Genomic DNA, 22216 nt, shown 5'->3' on the forward strand with positions numbered 1-22216 from the left:
CTGGGGAGAGGCTGAAGGACCCCCCTTGGGGTGCGGGGGGCTGGTGGTGGTGTCCCCTGTGACCCCGCCGGGCGAGCTGCGCGTCCTGGCGGGCTGGAATTCGGGGAGAGGTGTTACACCTGATGGGGGGGGCGCAGGGCAGTTCCCAACACTTCCCTCTTCATTCTCCGCTTCCATCCTGCAGCTCGCCAGGAGATCGGGTAAGCTCCCAGGTAGGAAGCTGATTTTTTTTTTTTTTATTTATTTTATTTTTTAATTCTGCCTTCCGGAGCAGCTCATAACATTGTTTGTGGCTGCGACTTGTTGGCTCAGCAGAGAAACGGTTACAGGCTTCGCCGTGCTTTCAGACCTGGAGGAAGAGCTTGCCGGGAAGGCTTATGGCTGTGTAGGAACTCCTCTAGCTGCAAATAAAGTCATCTTAGATTAAAGCTGTTAGCACTCATTGTTGTTCACTACGTTAGCCTAATCCAGCAATTTTTCTGAGCTAAGTCTGGCTGTAAAAGTGACGCTGAGCTTAACCCTTTCCTACACCTAGTTGCCTCCCCCCTCTCCCTTTTTTCCCCACGTTTCTCTTAATCCTGGATTTTTATGACTGTGTGTACAAATGCAGTCCCACAGTTAAATTCTCGCTCTGTAGCCAACTTCCCGCCCTGCTTTACGCACGGCACCGAGGGCTGAGTTATTCTTCCTGTGTCTCGGTTGCAGTTTCTCTGTGTCGGCTCAAATACGGGTGATTTAGGCTGTACACTTCCTAGCGGTGAAGCGAAGCTCGGTTAATGGTAGGCTGAGCTTTAGATGCCTCCAGAGAAAAGCAAAGCGTTAATGAAGTTTGACTTGTAAGCTGCAACACTTTGTTCTGTGTCTGAATCGCAGCAATGCAGCGAGCACTAGGAGTTGGTACTGTCAGGATTATCCAGTTCAGGAATATTTTTGGCACCTGATCTTTACGAAGACCTAAAGGTTCTTACTGGTGCATCGCGCTTCATCCCACTGTTCATCAGCAACTTTGCTGCTGCATCATCTCCCTATTTTCTGTCCCTCTGTAAAAGTTACTTTATTTGAGTGAAACATGGTCCAGGAAAAGGCACTGGTCCGTTTTGGTTTTTGTTTGTTTGTTTGTTTTGTTTTTTGTTTGTTTGTTTTTGTTGGTTTGTTTTTGTTTTTTTTTTTTTTTTAATGGAGCAGAACAGGGTTTCTAAGGTGAAAAGCCCTGTATTCCTGATCCTCAGAGGAATGGGGTTTAAAATTATATTAGCACAGAGACGAGACTTTCTCTGCTGCTTCTGCTTATCTGTGTTTCAAATCAGTATTCATGGAGCACCTGATTTCTTAGTTAGTTTGGGTCCAGCTGCTATATAAACCCCGGGAGATGTTCCTTGCTTTGAAATCCCACAGCAGCGGGCAGCCAGGCAAGCAGGGACAGGAGGGGACCCCGGTCCCTTCCCTGGGGTCGCAGCACCAGACCCAGACAGCAAACGCCTCTCCAGCCTCCGTGTCCTCGCATCCAGCTGGACGGAGTCATGGAGCAAAGCCACGGGCCGGCACCCCAGGACAGCCCGGGGAGGGGGAAACGGGACAGATGAGGGTGAAGGAGACTGAGGAGCCACTTGGCAGCTGCAACAAAGGTGAAAAGCGGATGAGAAATGGAGCGGGCACGGCGGGGTGACCTGGGCTGTGGGTGACCATCCCGTCTCCAGAGCTGACTGTCGCATTCGCCTGGGATTGGGCCAATTTGGGGCTTTTCTGGGTTTCTCAGCGCTTCAGCAGGAGCGATGCTCGGCAGGGCTGCCCCCCGCGCCTCGGCAGCCTCGCGGCACCGGCGGACACGGACACTGGTGGCTTCTGCATCCACCAGCGCCCGTACGTCCCGTCCATGGCTCTGGCTGCATTTCTGGCCCATCCCTCAGGGTTGGGGGTCCTTCCCCCCGCCCTTGTGTGATGCTCTGACCCACTCTCATCTGGGACCTGCTCTCCTGGCCCAGACTGTTTTATTCAGCCTTAAAGGATGGGAAGGATTTCTAATATCCTAATGGTGCCAGTGAGGGAAGTATCAGAAACACCTCCCAGACTAGAAGAAAAAAAGCACTTTCAAAGGTCAAGTCCATCAAAAATACCTTAGAAAAGCACATCCAGAAAGGAGGCACAGGTTCCTTTCTGACAATCTTTACGTTCAGATATTTTATCGGCTAAAAATTTCCTGTGCCAAAATCCAGCAGTTCATACCCACATATGTGTGGAACAAGAGAAATTCTTTGTTGTCGGGACATTGGGTAAGCGAGCTTAAGAAGACAAGAGGATTAGTTTGCTACTTTCTGCCTCTTTCGATTTCTTGTGTGTCTCAACAGATTTAGAAAAGGCACTTTCTGGCAGGGGTTTCTCTCGCAGACCCATTGCGCTGGGTGAGCGGCACATTACTGCACCCACTTTTAAGCACTTTGTGAAGGCAATTTGCTGCATCGCTGGCAATCACCTGCAGCATACGGCCATATCCCCAATTTTCCTGGATAACCAGGAAAAACAGGCTGGTTGCAACCACCGTACGAAAACCACCTCCCCTGGGGAAAGAGGCAGAGGACAGTGTCAGCGTGGGAGATGGTGAACGCAGATGCTCTGTATAAGGTGTCTATGAACTTAAATTTAAATATACAGAAGTTTCCCTGCTACACTGAGTAGGGCCAGAAGTTCCCCTCTGGTGCGTCCTCACTGCACCAGAAGTGGTGGTGAAAAATTAATTTTGGTCCTAAAACTGAAGATGCCTGCTGAAGAGGAAGAGGCTGTATCTAATAATGCGTGTGTGGTAATCCTCTGACACAGAGGGAAGTTTCCTGCCTCCTCACGCCAGATGAGTTACCAATGTTCAGCTAATCCCACGTAAAGCCTCTGGGTGTAGCGGTGTCTCTCCCTCCATCGGCATCGGCTGGTGGATGGACCTACCTGGGCTTTTGGGAGGTGCAGGGGCAAGAAATCCCAGCTAAACCCCAACCCAGCTCAGCTTGCTCAAGGAGACAGAAATGGGAATTTCCTCCTTTGATCCATCCAGCAGAACTCACCTTCGCTCAGGTGTTGGGGGTATTTTATGATGGTGCAACACATCCCCAGGGAATCCTGGGCGGAGCGGGGCATTGAGGGTCAGGATGTCACCTGTGTCGTATTTGGAGCATCTCAAACATCCCCTCCACGGCTCCGCTGTCCCAAAGGGAAACAGGGACTCTTGTCGCACAGAAGGGCTGTCAGCGAAAAAGCAAAGGAGCTTGTCTCATTCTTGGCCTGTGGGACGTGGAGTTGTGCCTTTTGTTTGAATTAAACCCATCCCGTCACCAGGCCAAAAGGTAAAAGACGGAAAAAAGAAAAAAGCAACAGTGGAAGCAACCGACCAAAGAGCACGGCCGTGGTGTGTCCCCCCATGAGCAGGAGGAGGAGAGGCCGGGGGAAGGGTTTTCCTCATCTGGGAGGAGGAGGTGAGGCTGAAGATGACCCCGGGTTCAGCCACGCGTGGCTCAGGAGGGCCCGAGGGAGCCGAGTCGTGTCAGTCGGCTGGCCCGTGGGACGGGCACAGGGCCGGGGACACCGGCAGCGGTGCTGGCCCTCCAGCAGCCCCGGTGTCACCCGTGGGACAGGAGCCCTTGTCACCAGTGGGCCATAGGCCCGGTGTCACAGGCAGGACATGGGCCCCGTGTCCCCAGTGGGATGTGGGCCTGGTGTGACCTGCGGGACAAGGGCCCGGTGTCACCCGTGGGGCAGGAGCCGGGTGTCACCCCCGCGTGCCTCCGTCCCCGCGGGGCGCGAGCCCCGTGTCACCACCGGGTCGTGAGTGGCCTGTGGCCCGCGGGACGCCCCGCAGGGTCACGATCCGCTGCCACCCGCGGGGCCGTCGTGACCCGTCGCCCCCCACCCCCCCCACCCCCGGGCCACCGCCCCCCCCCCGCAGCGAGGCCGCCGCCGCCCCCCGGTCCCGGGGCCCGGCCGGACCCGCGGCTGCCCCGGGAGGCGGCCCAGCGCCCGGGGCCTCCGGGCCGGGCCTGCGGGGGGGGTGTGTGTGGGGGGTACCGCGGGGTGTGGGGGTGCGGAAGCGCCGGGCGGGGGGTCCCGGGGACGCGGGGGGGGGTGTGTGTAGGGGGGGTGCGGGGTGCGGGGGGGGGTGCCGGGCAGGGGGGCGAGCCGCGGCACCGCATCAATCACCGCCCGCCCCGCCCCCCCGGCGCTGACTGACGCGTCGGCGGCCAATGGGACGGGCCCATGCCCCGAGCGCAGCCAATGGGGGCGGGGGAGGGCGGAAGGTCCCCCACTTCAAGGCTGGTTGAGCGGCGCAGGTAGGTGCGGGGCGAGGTGCTGCCGGTGCGGGGCGGCGCGGGGGGAGGCCGGGCCCCGGCCCCGGTGGTGGGAGGGGGGGGGCTGGCACTGAGCGGAGCCCCCCGCCCGCGGGCAGCGCCAGGCCAAGTGGCGCGGCCCCCCCATCCCCCCTTTTCCCTCCCCGCCGTCCCGCAACTTGGCTGTGGGGGCCGGGCCGCGGTGGGGTGGGGAGGAGGCGGGGGGGGGGGGGGGTGGTGTGCGGGGCGGTTCCTCCTCCCACCGCCACCACCGGGGAGTTTTTGGGGTGCGGGGTGTATGTGTGTTTGGAGGGGGGCGGCCGCAGGGCCCCGGGGCGCCGGGGAGAGCTCCGCCCCGCCGCGCTGCCCGGGGGGGCCGGGCTGGGCCGGCTCCGTGAGGGAGCGGGGACCCCCCCCCCCGCCCCCGCGCTTCCCGCCCCGGGCCTCCATTTTAACCCGGGGAAGCGAGGCCCGGGCCCGGGGGGGCTTCTAGAAGGATCCGGGGGTGGCAGCCCCCGGCCCCCCGCACCCTCGGGCCGGCCTGCAGGCGCTGCCGGGCCCGGTCCCCGCCGGCCGGCCGGGGCGGGATGGAGGTAAAGCGGGGTGCGGGAGGGAGCAGCGCACCCCCCCAGCTCTCCTGACAGCCCTTTCTTTCCCCAGGTCCTGGATTTTTCCACCTCCTCAAATAAATAAATAAGAAACTTACAGACCTACGGGGCGTCGGCGGAGGCTGGAAGGATCGGGAGGCCCTCCCCGTGCCGCTGGCTGACCGCCTGGACCGCAGGTGGCAAGGATGGGCCTGGCCAAGATGCCCGGCAAGGTACGCTCGTCCCGCTGCCCGCCGAGCTCTGGGTCTTGCCATCCGCCGGGTCGGACGCGCCGAGTTGCGTTTGCAGGCGGTGGTTTGGTTTCTGACGGTGTGGGGGTGAGTCTGGAGCCCTGCACGTAGTTTCTTGTCGAATGCGTAACTTGAAAATGGAGGTTTGGGCGTACGGCTGAAACTGTGGGTTCATCCCTTGCGTGTACGGGGTGTTTCTCTCTCCAAAACTGTTCCAGTGCTTCTACTCAGTGAAGAGACGTGTAGCCTCCTCTTGGGAGTGTGCATATATATTCCCTGGTATTACCTGTCCTTGTATGCAATAGCATCAAGACATCAAGGTATGACTTGCATAGAAAAAGAAGGATCTTCTACTTCCCTGCCCCCCCCCCCCCCCGCCCTTACTGCGTGCATCCTTAAATCCCTGGTTTACATCAATGAGGTCCTTTTTACTTCCTGATATAATCTGTTTTCTATATGTACTTAAAATATCAAGAGAGTTTTATTTGTACCTGTCAGAGTGGTCTCAGCTTTGTCCCATGAAAACCGAAGGTCTAAACCTGGGTTTTCATGCTCACATTTCCATGCCTCTGGCTTCCCCACATGTGAAGTGGCTGTAGTGCTTCTGGGTCTGGAGTGGAGAGCGGCCAGAGTTTGCTGACGCTTGTTTTGAAAAGTCACCTCTTACCTTGCTAATTTTATTACAGGTTGAGAATTGTGTCCTGAACACTCAGGTACAGCAGTGAAGTTACATGAAGCTGAATAAAACCTAAAGGGAAAGATATTTCCCTCTTTTCATAAGTCTTCAAGCCAAAGCAGCCTGACTTTAGGTCAATTATGGAGGCTGAATTTAGACAAATTCTCTTGTAATGGGAAAACCAAAAATCTTTACTCAATCCTTTCACACTGGCCTGAGACAAATCTGCTCTGGTATCTGATCTCTGGCTGGCTAACACAACAGTAAAGCTCTTACTCTTTGTACACATAGTAACAGTAAGTTGTTATGTGGGCTGTAAAAAAGGAATTAAAACTCCCTGTTACAGGTTTTGGAGGTTATCACTAAATTTCTTGGAAGTCTCTGTTCCTACAACTCCTGATGAAACTGGTAGGAAATCATCAGATAGCTTCCTTGGAAACTGGTCCTTATTTCCAAAGTGCCTCATTCAGGTGTGTTGGCTAAATGGGGGTCTAGCTTGATGCCCGCGTGGTTACTTGTGTAGCCCTAGGGTGTTGTCAGCCCTGCGATTTCAGGGTGTTTGCCAACTAATGAGGGTCTACAGCAGTTGATAGTGGTGTTGCTCTGTCTAACAAAATGTTCCTATTCCAAACGTGAGCTCGTTAGCCTCCTGCTTCACTGTGGCAAACTTGGAGGAGTAAAAAAGTGAAGTTGAGGAGTGCTTAAGCCATTGTGAAATGGAGGGACAGTGTCATCTTCGTGTTGATGGCTGGGAAAAGCTGCAGGTAGTGCTGGCACCGTGCAGCCTGGCCGCTGGAGAGAGAGAACCTCAGCTCTGGATTTGGGAGGGCACTGGGGGCAGCCGCTCTCTCCAACAGAGCAGCTCGGGGGTGGGCGCATGGGAGGATAACGCCAGGTCCTTTGTGCCTCTCACGAGCTGGCAGGAGCCGAGGGGGAGGAGGTGTGCCCGTGGCAGCAGGTCGCACGTAAGTCTGCTGGAGGGTGTACCGAGGAGGATGTGCAGACCGTCGTGTCGGGCTGTCACGTCTGCTCGGCGTTTTTGCTTGGAGGCATTCACGTCTTGTGGTTGAGGATCTAGTTGGACCTTGTTTTTTTGAGTGTACGAGTGTGTCATCTGTTCCTCTGCCAATTGCTTTAAACCTCTGATTAATATGTATTTCAGTGCTTTTGTAGCCTGTATCCCTGACTTGCACTCAAACTCTAGCACCTAATATGATTGTCACAATTTGCAATGCTTTTTCATCTTAGGAGAAAGCAATTCCATTATAGCCCTTAAGTTTTACAAAGCTCTTTACCCGCATCTTCTCAAAGGGGTTTCTCAGAGCAAAGGTGCAGGAAGGTCTGCCAGGTCCTTCACATCTAATGGGCACAGGGAAAAAATCTTGCAGACTATGTTGCTCCAGAGCAGACTGTGCTGCATCTCTCTGCGCTGTGGTGGTGATGGTAGAAATGGGGCTCTGGCTGCCTTATTCCTCTCGCTGCCATTCCCCTGCGGTCATCTGGGCACCGAGTCTCTTGCACTAGACTTGTCATAGGAAGTATCGTTAATAAGGAGAGCGTGTACGGACTTGACTTTTTCCACCTATGATTTCTGCCTGCCTGTGTTGCCAAGGGTGTGAAGGCAGGTGGATTTGGCCAAAACTGAGAAATTTGCATGAAGCCCTGACACTCCGGGCTCAGAGACTGGAAGATTGTGTTATCTCTGGAACAGAAACTTTTGAAGCACAGCTCTGATCTCAAAATGCTAGGTGACTTTTGAGCACGACCAAAAGAGTAAATAACCTAATATGCTGGTTATCAGCTATATTTCAGTCTGGTTAAACTGCTGCTCCAGTTTGAGATTAAACTGAATTATAAGCAGCTACCAATAAAGCGGTAACTTTTTCCATGAGTCTGGAAATCCAAACAGCAATAGAATTGTTCCAAGTGCCCTGCAGCAGAAATAGAAACTAATTCTCCTGTTAGTGGATCTGAGAAGAGCCATGTGAAAAAGATGACTATAACACGAATTAATGAAAAGAAACTCTTAAAACTAGTGTTAATCTTGCATGTACAGAGGGAGAGCTTTCACATCCCAGGGTCAGCAGTGCCTGGAGGCTGGCATGGGGACGGACGGCTCGGATTTGCTCTTGATTCATAAGGGGCAGTGTGAGGTGCAGGATTTGGTGCAAGTTGACTATAAAGATGTTTTGTGGGCCCTAGATATGGCTCAGGGATAAAGGAAAGTACATCAAGACTTACTAGCTGGAAGATGGAGGAAGGCTTGAGTCGTGCAACAGGTATAAATCCAGTCTCCCTCTTAGACCTGTATTGCTGGTAGCATACCCATGCTTGTTACCAGTTGCTGGGTTCCTAACTAATTGTTCTAACTTTATTTACATGAAAATTCCTTAATCTATTTGTCATGCAGTGGAACTGAACATTATCCGTAGCAGTGGGAACACGTGTGGAATGTCTGTGCTCTGACTGTACAAAACACATAAGGTTTATGTCAGTGTTGAGATTTGAAAGGGTTGTCCCCTAAGGCTCAATTAGCCTATGTTTCACGGTTTTATAAGAGATGGGCTTTTACATGGTTAGTGCAGGATCCCATTTCCCTCTCCTCCCTCTGCCCCCTGTGATATAACTACCTATAACCTGAAATGCAAGGAATGCAACTTTCAGAAGGTGTGCTATCACCTTACTTATTCTGCTATTCATTTATATTTTATTTTACTGCTCACATCATTAAATGTGTGGGATCATATAGCATACTCTGCACAAAACATACTGATTCCCATGAAGAAGTGTTACCTTAATTATTGCCATCATGCTGTTTCTTAAGCAAATACCCAAGAAAACTTGAGGGATCCGAGGCTTACTCTTGTACATCTTGTGCAGTTTCATACATGTGTTTTGGATGGATCTAAGCCAACGTGATAGTATTGTTGGCAATTCATGGGTACCTACATGATATAGGGTTACAACTACATGTTGGTTTGGACGCTTTGCCCTCTGCAAGTTGATAAGACCTGGCTATCAGTCCCCGGCTGGACTAACAGCTTAAAAATTCAGAGTGCTTTATTGTGAGTACGCAGCCTGCTGTTCTTTGGAGAGTACTTCACTGTATTCCTCAAACTGGTACAGATAGAAGTTCCCATGAGATCTTTGAGAAGTCAGGCTCTTCTGTACAATGTGCATCGATCTGATGCGACAGTGGAGTATTTGAGTAGTTTTTGGCAAGGCGAGACCAACATCTTTGGCAGGGACTCAAAAATACAGTGCTGAAGTTTGTTTGTTACCTTTGTTAACCACTCTTACATTCCCAGCCTATGGGAACCTTAGAAATACATTTTGCAGTTGAAACCACAATTGATTCAAAATATCTTACTACTATGTCATAATAACAGATGCCCCTTAGCTTTATGGCAGATTAAAATAATTTCCCCCCCCTAGCCTGGGTAATAATAGAGCTGTGACCTTGAGGGGTACCAGTGTTCTGTAGACTGGACTCTCCGATATGAAAACAAGCAACACGCGTTGTCCTTGAAATGGTGGTATCTGTGATGTCTATATCAAATGACTTGTTCTAAATCGTCAAGGGGGTTTTCAAACAAAGGGTGTTACTTCTTATGTGGATCTCTTGGCTTTTTTAGTGAGTAGTATATCAATTTCCTGTTTATATTAAACAAACTAAAACTTAACCCATTGATCTAGAAGTCCCCAAGGAAGGTCCAGGTTTGTAGCTTGACCTTAGGATACGTTAGTAGAATAGAGACCTCGCTAATCAGGGAGGTATCAGCGTTGCTGAGCTCTACCAGCCTCTGCATTATTTACCTTCATGTGTTTAAGGACTTTGCTCTTTTTCTTTCCCTTTTAGTGAGCATTTTCAGAATAGCTGGTTGGGATGTACTGTGTCTGTCCCAGCTAAGGAGCACCTTTCTTAATGTCACCGGATATTTCTCTGATGTTGAAGAAGAATATCAGAAGAGCAATGATCGCTGCAAAGGTCTCTTCTTGTTGTACAGCTTGCCTATATTTAGCTTTATCCAGACAGGCTTTGCATATTCTGAAGCCTCTGTGGCCACTGACATTTGAGTTTGCGGCTTTTTGTTAGGATTGGGGTTGGAAATGAAGCTGCAAAAGTTGCAGTTGTATGTGTAGTGAGTCTCATCACTGTGTTCTTTGGTGGCCATTGCCTTCTCTACCTTCAGGATGCTTCTTAAACTGATCTAGCATCTTTGCAGGCTTAAAAGTCTCCCTTTGTGTGTCCTAGCATATTTGCTAATGTAACTATACGTACAACTACGTGTATATGCTTATTGTATAGAGACTGTTAAATTACTGAGGCGGGTACAATCAAAGCAAGTCATGAGGATTGATAGAAAGGAGCAACGAAGGTGTGTGGGAAAGACAAGGTAATGATCAGGTATGGGCAGTTGAGGATGTCACACTCACCATATATTGAGCCCTGTGGTTTGTATGTTCTTGATGCTTTGCGGAAGAGAGTGCCTTCAAAGAAAGACTTAAAGGATGGTGCTGTAAAAATGTGGATTCGCTGGGGAGAGCTCCTCGTGTTCATGTGGGGCGACTCAACAGCAGTAATGAAACTGTGGAAGGGACTCGTGGATGAGAGTGGCTGGTACAGGAGTAGTGAGGTGACCTGGAGAAGATACTGCGGCACTGTTTTGAATGGAGAATGGAGACTGGAAGGGCTATAAAAAGGTATGTGTCAGAGGCCAAAGTTGTATTATTTTAGACTGCACAGCAGTTTTTGCTACATCATCTCCAGATCAGGTTGACTGATGAAAGCTGTAGATACATCTGCTGCAGGGAGATCCAGATCTGTACCAGACTGTCAAGCTAGAGATCCCAGCTCTTGGTTAGGCTTGCCTCAATAATGAGAAAATTCTGCAGTGCAGAATGAACAAAAGATTAGAAACTTCATTGCGCGGAAAATTTTTTTTTTTTTAAACTTCCTCCACAACGGACTGCCCTCCCTCTTCTGTTCCAGTAGATAAATGTATGTGTTGCTACTTATGCTTTTTAGCTGAACTGAATTCTAGATTATTTTAAAAAAAATATAATAAAAAAAAATCAGAAGTATGTATGCTGTTGTAGGGTCCTGTGTCCTGGCTTCCTGAAGCTGTCCAGGTGTGGTGGGGAGAAACAGATCAGGAGAGATCATTCATCATGCGACTGTCTTTAAATAACACTATTTCTGTTACCCTTAAGAATAGAATATGTTCTCTGTGTGACCCCCTTCTGTGCTGGATGTGGGATTGCTGATAACACACTGTCCTGATGTCCTCCTTGGCACTGTTTCATCATTGACTTAAAGCCCAGTTCAAGGTCCCTAGACTAATTATTTCAAGGTACTGCATGAAATTCCTGAGGCTGGGTAGCTGGTGTGTTGGGACAGGGAATGGCCATCTAGGAGGGGAGGATTGTGACTGCAAGGGAGCAGAGCTGGTTGTCTGCAGCTCCCTGCTAGGACATAAAAACCAGCATCAGTCTCTCTGCTGTCCTTAGTCAGACATTCTTCTTGAAAAATATTTAAGTATAAGCTGAGTTTTTTGAGTATTTGTGTTGATCAGCAGAGACCCAGCCAGTATCTGGCCTCTAGGGTAGTTTTGGCCTCAAGCATAGGTGGTCACCCAGGCCCTTAGAAAAAATGATGAAATGTGTTGCCCATGGATTTCCTGACCCAAAAAACCAGCTGTAATGAGAGTTCCACGATGTGATTTGTTAAGCAATATACTGGATTTTAAAGAGTAATAGTAGTATCTTGACTGTATCTCCAAATCCTTTTTAAAGGAGGGGGAGCATTGCTTTTCTCCTTGTGCATCAGTGGGATTTGAAGGAAGATGAGTAAAGAAACTTGTCTGTGTGTGCTGCGTAATCCAGATCAGGTTTGCCCATACTGGCTACAGAAACAGTATTCTTAGGTCTTACCTAATTCTGCAGTCGAGACAGTACAACTTTTTTATTTTTTGCTCTAAACCCAACTCCCTCGGGCAGGTACTCCTCTCTGCAGGTGTATAACAGTATGCACTGCTGTAGCTTTTTCCCTTTGCAGACAAATGATGGTATAAAGCACTTTTTTATTGGCGTAACTGCATTCCTACTGTAGAGGCAGCATAGCTATAATGAGGAGAAAGTAGTGTGCTGGCTGAAATAGATATTAAATCAAAATCGACGTGTAGACCTGCCTGAGGGGGGAGAGTGCCTTTGCCTGGCAGCAATATTGAGCGGTTTTGTGTCACCCTGAGAGTGTCAGGTGCATGTGCACACGTTGGCTCCAGCTGTGATGGGGGACAGATCGGTGTCACCCTCGTGCAAGTGGCAAAACTGAAGGTCAAAGAGGTGAAATGATTTCTGCAGTCCCAAACTAATTCTCTCCTGCTCCACTGCCTTTCGGTGTCCTGCGCGTGTAGTGAGATGGTGTTTGAGGAGGGGGAGAAAGTATCCTTATGGTGGTGTGAGAAACCCTCTTCTGCTTGATGGCAGCTCACACTCCCAAGGTTTCCAACCCTGCATCTCCTTACGGCATTTGCTAAAAAGTCTGTTTGTAGCCCTTGATATCGGGGGCTGCAGATGCCCACGTGCCAAGTTGCCGGGAGCGCACAGCCCTCCGTCCGCAAGCCAGGGAACTGGGAGCCCTTGGAGGGGGCCGATCTGGCAGGAGGTTGTGCAGCGTGTGGCCAGGGCTGGATTTTGCAGTAACGCCTCCTAAAGCTGTGCTGGTTTTTGGTGGTTTTGGGTGCTCTGGATGTAAGGATTTAAAAGGAATTTTTAGGCAGAATTTTTGATCATAAAGGTGTAGAGGCTGGCAGGGGGCAGGATAAAAGGGAGAATGAGCCTGTGGGGGGGGAAAAAAAAAAAAAGCTCCTGGGGCTGCAGGTAGAGATGGAAGAGCAAGATGTGCTCGGGTTTTTTTTGGGGGGTGGGGTGGGGGGGGTAAGCACTTAAAACGGTGAAAGTTTTTCTGCAGGGTGCAGGCTTTGGATGGAATAAACGGGAAGTGGTTTTGGGCGGCGGGGAATTCTTAAAACAGTGAAAGTTTCTTCGGGGAGGGGGGTTTGCCCCCCCCCCCCCCCCGCCGAGGAGGGGGCGGCCGCACGTGGCGGGGTTTCCGCGTGTCGGACTACAGCTCCCGGCACGCCCCGCGCGCCTTTGCGGAACCCCGCTCTGGCGCGGGGGCCCGGCGCGCCTGCGCGCTGCGGGGCGGGCGCCCCCTGGCGGGCGGCGGTGCTAAAGGCGCAGCCGCCCCGCCGTGGCGGATGGCGGCGGCCGGACAATAGGCGGCGGGGCCGCCCCGCCTCCCCCCGTTCCTCCCCCCCCCCCCCCCCCCCGGCCCTCCCCTTCCCCTCCCTGGCGGGAGCCCCTCCCGCACTGCAGCTCCTCGTCGCGGCGGCGGGAGCTCGGCGGGGCCCCCTGGCTGCGGGCAGGCGGCGGGCGCGGTGCACACGGCGGCCGGCGGAGGCGCTGCGGCTCCCCCCCCTCCTCCTCCTCTTCCTCCTCCTCCTCCCCCCCCCTCCCTCCCTCCCCCCCCCCCGGTGCATTCTCCGGCTGACGGGAGGGGGAGGGCAGAGAAGGAGCCCGGCCGCCATTTTCCGAGCCGCGCCGCCGCCGCGCTCGCCCGGAGCGGGGGGGAGCGGGGGGAGAAGAAAAGCGCCGCAGCGCCCGCTCCGCCGCGCCCCGCTGCCCGCCGGGCCCGCCCCGCCGCCGCCCAGCGCTCCGAGCCCGGGGGTGGGGGGGCCGCTCCCCCCCCCCCCCCCCCCACCTCCTCCTCTTCCTCCTCCTCTCCGCCCGCCCCAGCCCGGACTGCGGCCGCCGCTCTGCGCCCGCCGAGGAAGACGGGCGAGCCCATCCCCCCTGCCGCCGGGGCGGGCCCGAGCGGGCGGGGGGGGGCGCCGGGGCTGCGGCCGGGGCTGGCGGTGCCCGCCCCGGTTGCGGCTCCGCGGCTGCCCCTCGGCCGGGGCTTGTTTGCAAACTGCGCCCATTTTGTGGGGGGGCCGAGCCCGCCCGGACCGCGCTCGCCGCTCGTCACGTGGTAGGTGCCGCTCGCCCCGCGCCGCTCCGCTCCGCGCCCGCCGCCCCGCGCCTCCCCCGCCGCCCCTTTGTTAGCGCCGCCGCGCCCCGCCGGGCCCCGCTGCGGGGCGGCCGCCGCGCCCCAACTTCTCCGCCCGGCGGGAGGCGGCTCCCCCGCCACCCCCCAACCCCCCCCCCCCCTCCCCGTTCCCGGTGCTGGGGAAAGTGCGGGGGTCGCCGCGGGGGAACTGGGCTGACCCGCCGGCCCGCTTCCCCCCCCCCCCCCCCCCGCCGCCCCCGGTGCTGCGGCTCCCTCGGGCGGGGTAAGGGGGGGCGGGTGAAGGGGGGTTGGGGGGGGGGGGGGAGGAGGAATGGCGCCACTTTAAATTGAAATCCCCAGCCCGGAGGCGCCCGGGTGGGCGGTGGGGTCCCGCCGGGCCGGGCCGGGGCCCCTCACGTGGCCGGCGGCGGAGCCCGGCCCCGCTCCCCTGGGGAGGGAAAGGGACGAGAAGGCGCGGGGGGGGGGAATCACCATTCCCTACCCGGGGGGGGGGGGGGGGGCGGGGGGGAAGACACGCGAAGTTTTAAAAGTAAACAGAAAAAAAAAAAAAAATTAAATTGCATAACCTCAATCTTGCAAAACGCATGGAGGGGAGCAGCTCCTCCGGCCCCGAATCCGCCTGGAAAATATTCACGTAGCGGTCTCCGGTAATCCCGGTGGGCTCCCGGCGCTGTCACCGGTGTCTGCGTGCGGGAGCCGTGGATGTGTCACGGTGCGCTTTCCCCTTCTCTCGGGGTATACAATAGCGTAATTTTTCATGTGGGTTTGAGCTGCTAAGCCATTTTCCTGTATTTACTTTCCGGCTGCTTATTTTTTTATTTTATTTTTTTCGAACCGGCCCTGCCAATCCAGTATTATTTTTCTCAAAACAAGCTGGAAGAGCACGGCTATCCTGAAATGCTTTCTGTGATCAGTACGTGTGTTTACTTCCATCACGGGATTAGCATCTTCCAGTGCTTGATTACAGAGAAATTTCCATCCTTTTGGGTATAAATGGGGGTCATGTAAAAGGAAAACTACAGCAGCCAAATAGAAATAGAAATAGATGGAAACTAGCCTTATTTTCTACAAAAAAAGCAGATTCTCCTTACAAACCGAGGTGTCGTCTCTCCGCTCATTAAATTTGTGTACAGGTGGATCAAAACGCAGGCACTATATAGATTATATTGCCTGTTATGTAAAATGCACTTGAATGACAAACTGTAGTTTTCCATGAAACCGGTCAGGATATGGGAGGAACTGCAGGGTTTTTTTAATTTGTTTTGACTGACCATTATATTTTGAACTGGTTTGGGCCATGTCTCTGTTCGTGGTTACATCATGTCATGTGTTGTGTACAGTGTGATTTGTGCCCCTAAAAATAAGGTGAGGTAAAAGCCCGTTTCTCGGAGGTAGGAAAGTAGGAGAGTACTTCAGCTGTGGTACAGTCCCGCTGACGACAGGGATATAAAACGCTTTGGGGGGGCAGTTAAGGTGTTTACGTGTGTGACTAAACCTCTGCTGTAGTTATGAATCCAGGGACCTGTTTGTCTATAAGCGTTTTCTCTTTAAAACCATATTTGTCCTTTTTATAGCCTTTGTTTTCATGGAGGAACCTCTGACGCTCTTCCCCTGCTTTAGCGTAGTCCTCTTGAATTTTCATTCTGGGAATGGTGCGGGTAGCAACGCTGTTCCATCTGATTGTATTATTTCTTTAATTGAGAAGTCAGCACCCTTTTAAATCAGCGAAGGGGGAGATGAAGCAGAGTTGACCCAGGGGTTTGTACAGGCAAAGCTGGGGAAACCCCTGATCTGTCGATGGGACCAGGTTCCTGGGGAGCTCGGTTTTCCTTCCTGAGGTGCCCGCTGTTGGCCACTGTCAGAGACAAGATATGGGTGGCATGTTTTTTGGCGCGGGAGGGATGAGTATGGGTTGTGTGTGTGTGTTTTTTTTTTTTTTTTTTTTTTTTTTTTGTGGCCACGCTGCCAAGGTAGCACAGCTGTGTAGGGCTTAATGGATTGATATGCTGCAGGAGCAGTTAATTGTGGAACTTGGTTGTGATACTGTTATAGCTGATTTGTAATGATTTAGCAATGAGGATGACTTGTGTTCCTTCTTCAGAGGTGATAAAGCAGCAGATGACCAGGCAGATGTGGCTGTGTGTTTCTCTTATGCCTTTTTTTTTTTCCCCCCTTTCTTTTTCCTTTTATTTATTTATTTATTTTTTAATGCTGTATTTGAGTCTCGTTTGCTCACAGAGATCATCCGGTAACTGGAGAACTGGTGAAATTTTGACATCACACAAGTCAGGGGTGAAAACTGAGCAGTTCTTTGACCAAAGTCACTTCCTTTTGCCCTGTTTATAACTGTGTTTTTGAGAATGCAACTGCCATTATCTAATGAACACTCTGAACAAAGACTGTCTCTGGAGTTTCAGCACTCCACCCTTTTTCTGCTCCAACAGCGAGTGGTGCATGTCCTTAGGAACCTCAAAAGACTTTTCCAGGGAGGATAAGACTTAATGTATAGCAAAGTAAAGATAAGGCCTGAGGACTTAGGCCCTACCAAGGCAGGGAAAGGGTAAAGCTTGGGGAGGGGAGAGAAAGGGCAAGCAGCTCATATTTTGATTTATGGGCTTTCCCCCACAACCCCCCCTTCCATACAGTTTTCCTTTTCTGGAAAATTAATATTTTTCTGGAACTATTTTTTGTGAATAGGTCAGTGATATCTCTGCCCATCCCCATTTAACAGCACCTAATTTTGCATATTTTTTTTGTATGTTTTTTACTGGACTGTGTGGGAAATGAGTGGGCCAATTTATGTCTAAATGGGAATTTAATTCAGCGTAAGTGTCTCAGGTGGATCACATACCGATCAGACCAAATAATAAGTAAGTTCTGCATGCACGCCTCTCTTCAAAGTGTTTATCCTTTCGTTAAAAAGTGTCTCTTAGCATTTGGGCAGTCAGAATGGCAGGTGATCCGAGAAGCACCGTTTCCGTTGTTGCATTTTATAAATACCGTGTCCCTGCTCATAACTTCCAGGAATACAATGTCTATCTGGAATGAAAAGCAGCAAAAACTTCAGCATGCCGCTTGGTTTGAGAATCCTTCCCTGTAAATAGCTGTTTAGCTGCCTCTTCAAGGATGCGGTTTTCTGTAACAAATCGTTTAAATTTGAATAAAGGCTTTCTGCTTTTTTTCTCAGCTGGCAAGGAGTTGTCATACTCAAATCAGCAAGAGTCCTGGTGATGCAGGACTTGAGTAAACATAATTCCATTAAACTCTACACGTGTCCTCTTCGGCCTGAGTTCAGATCCCTGGTTTTGGAAGGCGACAGTTTGGATAAGGTCCTGTTCAGGTTTCAAAGAAAGTTAGAAAATATGTATTTCTCCCTGCCATGAACTGCTCTGGACAGATGACTGCCGAAGTAAAACTCAGTTTAGAGAATGAGACAAACAGCGAAATGGGATATGCTAATAGCTGTGAAGACTTAATTCTGGAGGACAGAGTTTTGACAGCACAATATCTGAATTTAGTGATGAAACTGTGCTATTTATCTAATAAAACAAGGAAAAAGGATAACAAAATTGTGTCTGAAGAAAAGAAACGGGAGTAGCTGTCAGCCTGAACAGGCCGCATCTTCATCTCTTCCTTAGTTAATCTCTTGCTGCAAACTTATTTTTTGCAGATTTGGTGGAAAGACAAGTGTTTTAAAAACCCTAGCTATTTCAAAAAGTTTCACTGAAATATGTACTTCTGTATTGGGAGCTGCTTCACTCTCAGAGACGCTAGCAGAAGATGGACCTTAAAGATTTCTCATTTTCAGCTCTTTGAAATGTTAGGAGTCTTCTATCTGAACTCTGTAACTTCCTGTTGAGGTCTGCAGTGACAGAGGATATGATGGGAAAGGTTACCGGGAAGTTGCCTTGCACTAAATGAGAAACAGCAAACTGAGTTCAGGCTGTAATTGCGGCCCATAAAAAGGAACCTGTGATGTGTGATTGAACATCACCTTCTATTAAATGAGCATCTCTGTTCTGGAGTTCATGTCATCTTGTTTTTAGTTGCTGCCATGGCAGTCTTTGTGGATTGTTCGCTCTCCTCTGAGATCCAAGGAGCAATAAAAGCTGAGATCTGCAGTTAGCTGAGCATACGTGTCCTGGAGAACTGTGTTATGAACTCCATTCAAAATAAGGTATTTAAACTCAGCTGGAGATGAATCTGCAGGATTGGGCAGGGATCTAGTGATTGGAGACACTTAATTCTGCTCCTCTCTATTTTGTTATTTCTGCTTGAGGACATGGCCAGTTAACGCAAGGCACTCTAAAAGACTTTCTGTAGTGACAGTCTATGCCTTGTTTTAAAATATGAAGTGTTAAGGTGCTGACATTTACAGGGCGGAGGGATTTAAAAGTTTTGGTAACAATCATATGCTTTTGAGCAAAGGTTGGTACGGCCGCACCTAGTGAATGAAAATGTGTCTTTAAAATTAAAAGGCAATTCTGTATTTTGTTTAACTTGTTCCCTGAGTCCTGAGTTCAGGTTTTCATATTTCCTGGGCAACTTGCCCAGATTATGCGAAAGAAAAACAAAATCTTTCTGATACTGGATGGGGGGAGACCTGGATTTCACAATTAAAGTTGGTTGATTGGAATTTTTTTTTTTGTCTCTGTCAGACTGCTTCTTTGTGCATATGACCCACTGTTGTTTTTTAAACTACATTTCTTTTTATTTGACTGTAAACAGCAACTTTGTTCTGAAGAGTGACTTAACAGCAATGGGTATTTTTTCCTCTCCAGCCACTTCATTTTCCAGGTGAAATTTGCAGAGATTTGATTGGGGAAATGACAGTTAATCTTGCTTTGTGGCTTCTGTTCTTTTCTGACATCATATCAATAAAACCTTTTCTACCTCAGATTCTGCAACTCATGTGTTTTACTTACATCCAATGAGAATTCACAGGCATAAGAGAAAATAGTTCTTGAAGACAGAGGCCTCACATTGCTGTTTCTAGAGTTGACCAAAAGATGCTGCCGCATGTGCAGACCAGCAAGTGGAAACAGCAGCTTTTATAATCTTGAGGGCTTCTGGTTGGAAACAAAGGCTATAAAAGTGGAGCTCAGTAATATCTTTCTTATTTATTCCAGTGCATAAGTACCATTCCCTGGGATGTTCTTAATATTAAAATTCTTATTTTTTTCCCAGAGAGATTAGGTGCGAGTCTGTAGTGTTAATATATGTGGAAGGTACTTGTGCATATATTGTAAAAGTCTGTGGTTCTTATGTATGTTCTTAACCTTTTTTTCATTAATATTTAAAAAAAAAAAAGCCTGTTTCCCAAATGTAGGTCATTATAAGCGTAGAGTCTGCCAAACTGCACGTGATAGCTGGCTTATCAATAAGTTTATCGTCCTGTACTTGCCTGTCACGTTTCCTTAATTAAAGCTTTGAGAGTTACTTCTCATGTAAATCTCTTTCTAAATCGGTAAACATCTATCTTAAAACTATAAAATGTTGAAAGGTGGTAATAAAAGGCATGTAGAGGTTCTGTTATGCATAGTAGGTATAACGTTTGGTAGATGTACATTTTTGATGTGGAAAATATTTGTAGGGCTCTGGGTGTTAGCTTGTGTATTGAGTACCTGCATTTTAAGTTGCTCTGACTGCTGAGGTTAGAAGCATAGATGATGTATTTCAGTTGCAAAATGAAATGTACAGGCATTTTATTCTAGCAGGTTGGGTTTCTTCTTTTTCTTTTTTTTTTTTTTTTTTTTCTAAAATACATTTGTAACCACACGAATTCAAGAGTCGGCTGCACTCTTGATTCATGGTGGGGGAGGAGAGGGGAAGTGGGAATTGGTATAATATTCACTTCCTTCAGGGTAGCTTTGCATTTACTGCTTCTAATGCAACGGCACCTTTGTGTACGTATCCTCTGTAAAACCTGTATGTTGGGTAGGACCGAGCTTTGGAGCTGAAGGAGTTTGCGGGTGGTCGTGTGGTCAGTGGTGGGGGAGGCTTGCATCTAACACAGAGGTTATGTGCCCCTTACGTGTGTGTTGAACTTAAGTGTCTGTGTGACCACCCATAACCTCTTCTGTCTTCATTTTTTTTTGCAAGTTGTAGGAAAAGGGGAATGCGCCCAGGTGGGTTTGGGCGAGTGCTTCATAGGAGATCTGAGGAAGTAAGGAGGCCTCGCAGCAACTATAAAGAGTAGTCCCAGTGTGGTTTGGCACGTGATGAAACCAGACAGTGTGTGCAGGAATTTTGGATAAAATGTCAAGGGTTTAAACTGTAATTCAGGGAATATAAATACGCAAGGTAGATGTGTGTGTCACCAAGCAGAGGTAGCGTAGCCAGGCGGGTGCAGGGCTGAGTGGCCTCAGAAGGATGGCCATGGGGGCACTGGTGTCTGCAAGGAGACCTGCTGGTGGGAGGGCATGGAGAACCCTTTCAGGAGAGAAACCTGGAATGAGTGTTCAGATGGATGTACAAAGGAGAGAGGCTACTGATAACTCGTGTGTCCAGGACTCAGAGCTCCCCTGATCTTCTCATGAACCTCACTGGAAGCCCAGGTGCTCAGTTTCTCCCCCTGAAACTCTCGTCACAGAGATTTCAGAGAGCAAAAACTTCCTGTATTCATTTTGGGCTTATTTTCTGAGGTGTTGCACAAAATCATGTGCTTGGAAACCCAGTTTTCTTTTCAAGGTCTGGTTGTAAAATTGGGTTTTAAAAGCAGACAGTCTTAAATAAGTCAGCACGCTGAAGGATTATTTTCAGGGGTGTTGTGACCCGATAGCTGCTCCAGGGTATAGTGTGACTGGGGCCGTTCCTCATGCCTTTTCTAACCTCCCATCGTTGCCTCGGCCTTATTCCCGCTCTTCCCTCTGTGTTTAAAAAGCGGTAAGTTTGAATGTTGGTATAGTTGATGTGGAATTGTGGGTGAAGCCACTGGAGTAGGCCTGGTGACTTTCCTCCCTCGGTGGCCTCGCTTGCACTCCTCGGGAAGCGAGAGAAGATGGGCAAGTTACGGTTACCCTGTTTCTACCTGCTTACTAGAGTCTTTCATCTTGCCTCTGTTAATTAATGATAACTGCTCTGGCAGTGCTCTAGTTTTAAAGTGAAAATCAAGAACGTGCTTGTGGATTTTGAGTATTTTCTTAAGACGCATTGTAAACTCCACGTTGGCCTTCCAGGAGAACCTCCTTTTGGGTCTTCCCAAGTGAAGTCCAGCGCAAGGGGTTATGTCGTGGCTGTTGAAGGCAAGGCTGGAGTTTGTACTGCAGCAAACACGCTGCGGTGGTGGAACTGGAGCAGGAATCCAGTTACTCTAACAGTTCTCTACCAGCAGGACTTCTGCAGGAGGAGAAGCCTCTTGGTCACACACATGTCTAAGCAAGTGCTGGGAGTCAAACCCTTGGTGGAGAACCACTGAGAAAAGGGACCTGTAGGTGCTCACATCAACCTACTGATACTGATGGGTGATAGCAGTTTGGGTAGAACTTGTCAGCATGCTTTAAGTCCCAGAGGCAGACAAAAGATTCAGGATGATTCTTGGAACTACTGTCAAAATTCTCCAAATGCTCTGGACGTTCATAAGGCTGTGTCCATGTGAATGAACTTCCCTATTCTTTATTCTTCCTTCCTGTGATCACCTCAGAGATGCCTTACCACCCTCTCCCCTCCAGTTCCCTGTTAGGAAGAAATGGCTGATAAGTGTAAAATGGCCTAAACAACCAAAACTTATAAACAGAGGAGGGGGAACATGCTTACAAATGTTGCTTAATGTTTTTTCCAAGGGCTGTTTGTAAGAGTGGAGATCTAATTCAGTGTTACAAAAAACAGTACTGTCTAGCACACAGATAGTTTTTAAGGACTTAAATAAAAAAACAAAAAACAAAACAAAACAAACAAACAAACAAAAAAAACAACAAAAAAACAAAAAACAAAACAAACCAACAAACCAAACCACAATAACTTTTGGAGGTCATCTTTAAGCTACTAGAACAAAGCCTTATTCTTAAGGGAGGCTTTCCAGGCTTCCCAACTATTTTAAATGCTGTCCACCCAACTGAAAGTGAAGCCAAGGAGGGTTGCAGTAGCTTAGTAGGAGGATTTTCTTTTTAAAGTGAATTTGCTAACCTGTATGAAAAAAGCAGTATGAAAGTTTTGCTTCTGTTTTCTACTTCTGTTAATTTAACTGAAGTTGATGTACAAATTTGCTCTGAAATACTTTTCAACCTAAGTAAACTCCTAAATGGTTGCAGTGTGCTGCAGATATATTCATAAAGTATCCTTGCATTCAGCATCAAGTGCAGGTTTTTCTGCTTTTTTTGCAG

The 22216-nt window shown here is 49.7% G+C and overlaps 1 protein-coding gene across 5 annotated transcripts in view; it reads left to right on the forward strand.

Annotated features, from left to right (window-relative positions):
• The first annotated feature begins 4292 nt into the window (after positions 1-4292).
• Positions 4293-22216, forward strand: part of KANSL1 (KAT8 regulatory NSL complex subunit 1) — a 101985-nt gene continuing 84061 nt past the window's right edge. For 3 of the 5 annotated variants that reach the window (XM_032996681.2, XM_032996683.2, XM_032996682.2), the window contains exon 1: positions 4686-5127. The gene's annotated coding sequence lies outside the window, so the exon portion shown is untranslated. Of the gene's footprint in view, positions 4311-4685; positions 5128-13543; positions 13857-22216 lie in introns of those variants that run through there. The other 2 variants (XM_032996680.2, XM_042787320.1) reach the window with 2 other exon arrangements.

The sequence above is a fragment of the Tyto alba genome, unplaced genomic scaffold, assembly GCF_018691265.1.
Source record: "Tyto alba isolate M040663 unplaced genomic scaffold, T.alba_DEE_v4.0 Super-Scaffold_12, whole genome shotgun sequence".
Taxonomy (NCBI): domain Eukaryota; kingdom Metazoa; phylum Chordata; class Aves; order Strigiformes; family Tytonidae; genus Tyto; species Tyto alba.